The sequence below is a fragment of the Ailuropoda melanoleuca genome, chromosome 11, assembly GCF_002007445.2.
Source record: "Ailuropoda melanoleuca isolate Jingjing chromosome 11, ASM200744v2, whole genome shotgun sequence".
NCBI classification, from domain to species: domain Eukaryota; kingdom Metazoa; phylum Chordata; class Mammalia; order Carnivora; family Ursidae; genus Ailuropoda; species Ailuropoda melanoleuca.
The window spans coordinates 47,014,250-47,020,249 of record NC_048228.1 but is presented as its reverse complement, the minus strand read 5'-3'; positions in this window follow the sequence as shown (position 1 = coordinate 47,020,249).

Sequence of the window (6,000 nt, the reverse complement as noted above, 5' to 3'; positions counted from 1 at the left end):
TTGGCGAGAGTGGGCATCCTTGTCGTGTTCCTGATCTTAAGGGAAAGGCTTCCAGCTTTTCCCCATTGATAAGAATGTTTGCAGTAGGCTTTTCATAGATGGCTTTTATGAGATTGAGAAAGTACATTTCTATATTATTAAGAGACTACATAATCCAACGGACCACAGAGCTCGATCCTTGAGTCTTTTCCTTTGACTTCTTCATTTATTAAAGTTAACCTTTCCCTTTTCCATAAATAAGATGGATGCTCTAAGAGAAATGCAGAAGTTGCCAGAATTACGCTCAGGCTATGAACTGAGAATGTCCACTTTACCTCTTTCAACTGAAAAATCACAAATGACACCAGGTGCAATCTGTCAAGTTACCTGTAAAATCAAGTTTTGATGAAAGAGATTGAATTGGCCATAGAAAGAAGCTTCTCTGTCTCCCCCCCTCTTTTTTAAGACTACTGTTAGATGTGCTCACATTTGGTTTCATGATTCTTCTTTATGACAGAGCCAACTTATAAGCTGAGAAGGGCTTGGCTGAAGCACATTCCTTTCCTCCCATAAATGATGCCCCAGATCATACGCCATTCCGAGCGGTACCATATGAAGCGGATCACACAATTATTACGGTCCATTCATCATGGTTGGTTTCAACTGCTGAGTTTGGAAACCATACAAGGATCAGATTCTAGCTGGAGTACTTAGGAAGGAGAGAGATATGGCCTCTACGTTTATTGCTCCTGTACTCCTTTTTACATTTTAACGTCGTAAATATTCCTTCTGCTGTAGATAAAAGATCTCTCTATTTTCCTGTCTCTTTCTTCCCTCCTACCTTCCCTCTTTCCCTCTTACTCTAACATATCTCCAAGAATTATTAAATCAGAAAAGCTCATTTGAGAGTTTCATGTAAACTTTCATTTTTGTTGAGACAGAGGTCAACCAATAATGCCAGGTTTCATTCATATGCTTTTAATAAACCTTGATACATATACGTGGCTATCAGTACAACTCATATGCGCATGTGCACAGATATATACCCCCTCCCCACACACAGCTTTGCCACCTCAATAGAAAGACCACTTCCTTCTCTTTCGCTGACACATGGTGTTGGAGGTAGTCAGGTGGGCCAGGACTAGACGGTGAAGTAGGAAGTATTGGACTGGAGGAAACAAGACCTCCTCTAGTTAAAGATGCACAGTACTTTCTACCTAGCATCGTAGAATAACTGATTGTTTTCAGGGAACATAGAGATATAATGCTGGATTTCAAAAAAAAAATCTCTTTTACAACTGGCAGATGGGGTTGAAAAATGATATTGTGATTTGGTAAGCAGAGCTTACACAGGTCCTCTCTCATTTGAGTCTATGTGGCTTGTGAAGACTATTTTTCAGTTATAACAGCTATTTAAAATCATATATTGAAGCACATTGAATTTAAAACCATAGCCTTGAATTGTTGTACCACAAAGGGTTAAACCAAGTTAAAAAAATCCTATTATTCTCAATTAAAATGTTAATATCAGTGAGAGCAAAATTATTTGAAGTATTGATGAATATTGTTTAACACACTGTAAACTACATCTTATCTCCCTTTCAATCTCCATTTCATGTATATTTATAGTGGATATTAAATATTATATAATATGTATTATATATAAGTATTACATAATCTATTATATATAATTTATTACATGTTATATATAATCTATTATATATAAATCTATTGCTATTTCATGTTGATAAAGGAAGACCCTTTATGTAGGAGACAATCTGTGACAGTAAACTAGTAACAATAAAGATCTGAAGTAAAGGAATTAGGATATTAGGTTTATCCACAAGCAAAGGAAGTTATAGTCCTTTTTTTTTTTTTTTAAACGGACTAACGAAATCCCCTACAAATCTTCCTGAGTACTTATAAGGTGATTGCTTTAATTCAGCAAGAGAGATGCAAAGGGTATATATCAAGGTAAGTTCTCCAACTATGAGTTGTGAAGTATTTCAAATACCTATTAAGAGTCTGATAGGTAGAGTTCCTTATGATATAATTTGTGTGGTTCCTATGAGACTTGCGGAGTTAGATTCCTAAGAGACTTCTCAAATTCCATTTTATGCCCACTGACTATCATTCCTCTTGTTCTCTTTTCTCCCATCGTATCTGGATATAAACAAATTTCAAGTGGGAGAAATTGCAAACAAAAAAAAAAGAAAAGATGGCTGGATCAATAGGTATATAGAAGTATAGGTATATGGATGAGAAATTCTTGAACACCCTGGCCAAAGTCTTCATACTTTTTGAAATCAACCCTATTAATAAAAACTTATTTGAGCCCGCACCCCTAATTTTAGATCTTTATAAATTTCATAAATTTACTATTGTACCAATATAAAATTATCAGTAATATATACTAAAATAAAGTAAAATGTTTTGTATTGATTTACAGCATATCCAGTGGGACATTTTCCTTATATTAGGGCTTTAATTTGCCTTATCTTCCCCTATCTTTCATCAGGTGTGGGGTGTAATTTTTGTTCACTGAACACTTTTGAGCTCTTATGACTTCCTAAGTACTATGCTAAGAGCTCTAGGTGATACATAGATAAAATGGGCTTGTCATATCTATCCAGTGTGTGCCTAGTGCCTCTGAAAAAGATACACACACCCTGGATATAATAGCAGATTTTGAATTAATGTGGGCATGTGGTTCAATGTAAGTTGTGGTTTGTTACCTGCTAATCCTCTGTCCAGATAGTACTGCCCACCTGGAAGTAAAGGAGATAATAAAATAAAAGCTAATGTATAAAAGTTGGAAATTTTATTTATGTTCATATGCATAAAATGTATATATATCAAATACATATGCTATATTATATCATACATATAAATGTATAGCATATATATGAAATATGTATGTGCCTATGTGCTTTCTATATAGCATATATTGTATATATAAAATATAATCTATATTATATATTTATCTTTTAAATTTGAAGTTTCATTAATGTTACTAGTAACAGTATCAATGTATATGTTATAAATGAGGAAACTGTAGCATATTATGAGCTCTTAAATATAATTAAATGTGAGTATAAGACATACAAATTATTAAGATTTTCAGATAGGCTAAGAGCAGGAATAAGATTCAAAGTCGTGGCGCCTGGGTGGCTCAGTAGTTTGGGCATTTAACTTTTGATTTTGGTTAGGGTCTTGATCTCAGGGTCGTGAGATTGAGCCCCTTGTAGGGCTCTGTGACGGGCATGGAGTCTGGTTGGAATTCTCTCTCTGCCCCTCCCCCCCCCCAATGATTCAAAGTCTATTTGAGAACTATGTGCCAAGCATTATGCTAAATTTTTCTATGTGCATTTTCTCACCTCATCCTTTAAAATATTTCATAAACTAAGTACTTTCTATTGCTTTTAGCTTACAAATAAAAAACAGGCTTAAGGGAGACTTTAAGATTTACCCAATATGACATAGTCACAAAAGAATAGATCTAAGATTAAAAGTCCAATCAAGATTAAAAGTCGGACCATTCTGGATAATAGCTAAGGCTCTGGAGTCAATTCTAGATTGATTTTTCTACCTCTTTACTAATAAGGATGCTCCAGTGCTTCATTGAGATGAAAATCAACAGCATTTCAATACAGTTTATGGGGGCATGTTCGGATAAGTCACTTGTAAGTAAGCATTCTTGTGGTTTGCTTATTATGAATTAATGATAACATAGACTATCAGCTCTGCCAAATTTTAATATACATTCAATAATTGTTTTTATAACAGTTAAACCTTGGTCTTAAAAAATGTGCGAGTGGGTAATTGTCAAAAATATGAAATACAGCCAGCCAGATGAGAAGACTAATTGCCTAAACTTTCCCTGCAATTATATATATTTCCTTTATACAAGCACATAGTACAAACGATCTCGGCACAGCGCGGACATGGTCACAGATTCATCTATTTCTTTCTGACGAGGGATTTTAACCTTGCCCTAAGTACGGCATCTCTCTCTCTGCGTCTCTCTCCTAATTTCCAGATAAAATTCCTTAGAAGAGATAATATCTTCTTAGGGAAACTTCATGGTTGCTCTCTCTGCAATATTCCTTGGTTCTGGAGGCCACATCCTGGGGTCAGTGGGTGACCGTGAACTCAGTCCCGTCTGTGGTAATATACTCTAACCCTCAGCTGAGTTCCTTTAATAAGTGCCTCAGAAACGTAATCCTAGTGAAGACAGCCATGTGTGAATGAGGGATGGATTTTGTACAGAGACAGAGAGACATGTTGAAAGCCTCAGTGTTCACAGGACCCGTTATATCATTCTTCACTAATTTTTATTGCTTTGCTATCAGTTTTGTGCCAGATGCCGTGGTTTTTTTTACTCAGTGTGTTGCAAAGTGATCATGGGAGCAATTTCCCATGTAGATGGGAAATGTAGCCAGCAAAGTGGCAGGTATTTACATTTTGAAATATGGCGGAGACATACATTAAAAATTTAATTGGTCTTTTGTGGACTGATGTTCTATTGCCTTATTTATATTAGTACAAATTTACTGCTCAGTGATAAGACATCACTCTTCTGTACTTCTGATTTCTGTGTAAAATCATTTTATAAAGAAATTTGTCTTATATTATTGAATCAAAGACTACTGACCCTGTGATTAGGTAATATAATCCTTTCAAAATAAATGGTATTACATTTCTATTTTTGCAAAAAGCAGTAGTTTTACTGTGAAGGAGTAAAGTGGTCAGAAAAAACAATCGTCCAAGCAATTTATATTGAAGAACAGAAAACAAAAAGAGGAAAAAAGGAATTTTTTATTAGAGATAATCATACATTAGTGAAAAGTAGATTTTGACAAAAATGAAAAATCCAAATAATTGTCTAAGTTTTACACCTGGACATAATACATTCAGCTGTTTCAGTTAGCACTAAAATACTGGCAATTATTATTTAAAAAGCATTCCTACGAAGTAAAATGATTTCTATTTGAGATGACATAATTTTGTATATAGAAAATATGAAGGAATCCACCAAGGAACTATTAGAACTAATGAACAAATTCAGCCAGGTTTTGGCAACAAGATCAAGACATAAAAATCAATACATTGTGGGTATATATGAGAGTTTATATTCTACTATACCCTTGTAATTACCAATTCAAAAATGAAGTCAAGAAAACAATTTCAGGGTGCCTGGGTGGCTCAGTCAGTTGGGCGTCCAACTCTTGATTTCAGCTCAGGTTGTGATCTTGGGGTCGCAGGATTGAGCTCTGCTCATCGTGGAGTCTGCTTGGAATTCTCTCTCTCCTTCTCGCTCTGCCCCTCCCCCCACTCTCTCTCTATCTAAATGGATAAATAAAATCTTAAAAAAATTCTTAAAAAAACCCAATTTCATTCAAGATAACAAAAAAACAAAATACTTAGGAATAAATTTAATAAAATATGCAAAACTAATACTCTGAAAACTGTAAAATATTTTAAAAAGAAACTAATGATCTAAGTAAACACAAAGATATCTTGTGTTCATGAATTGGACGTTAATTTTACTAAGATGGCAATAATCCCCAACTTGATCTATAAATTCAATACAATCCCTATCAGAATCCCAGCTGGCTTCTTTGCAGAAACTGACATGCTGATCCCAAAATGCATATAGAAATGCCAAGCATCCAAAATAGCCAAAGCAAGTTTGAAAAAAGAAAAAGTTGGAAGATTTATATTTTCCAATTTTAAAACTTACTACAAAACAACAGTAATCAAGACAGCATAGTATTGACATAAAGATAGACATATAGATCCATAGAATAGAATTGAAAGTCTAGAATCAACCCAGATAGCTATGGTCAATTGCTTTTCAATGAGTGACGAGACCATTCAATATGGAAAAAGAGTCTTTTCGCTAAATGGTACTAGAACAACTCTTTTTCCACCTTGAAAGGACTGAAGTTGGACTAATTCAATATTGCATGTAAAAATTAATTTGAAATATATGAAAGACCTAAGTATAAAAGCTAAAAC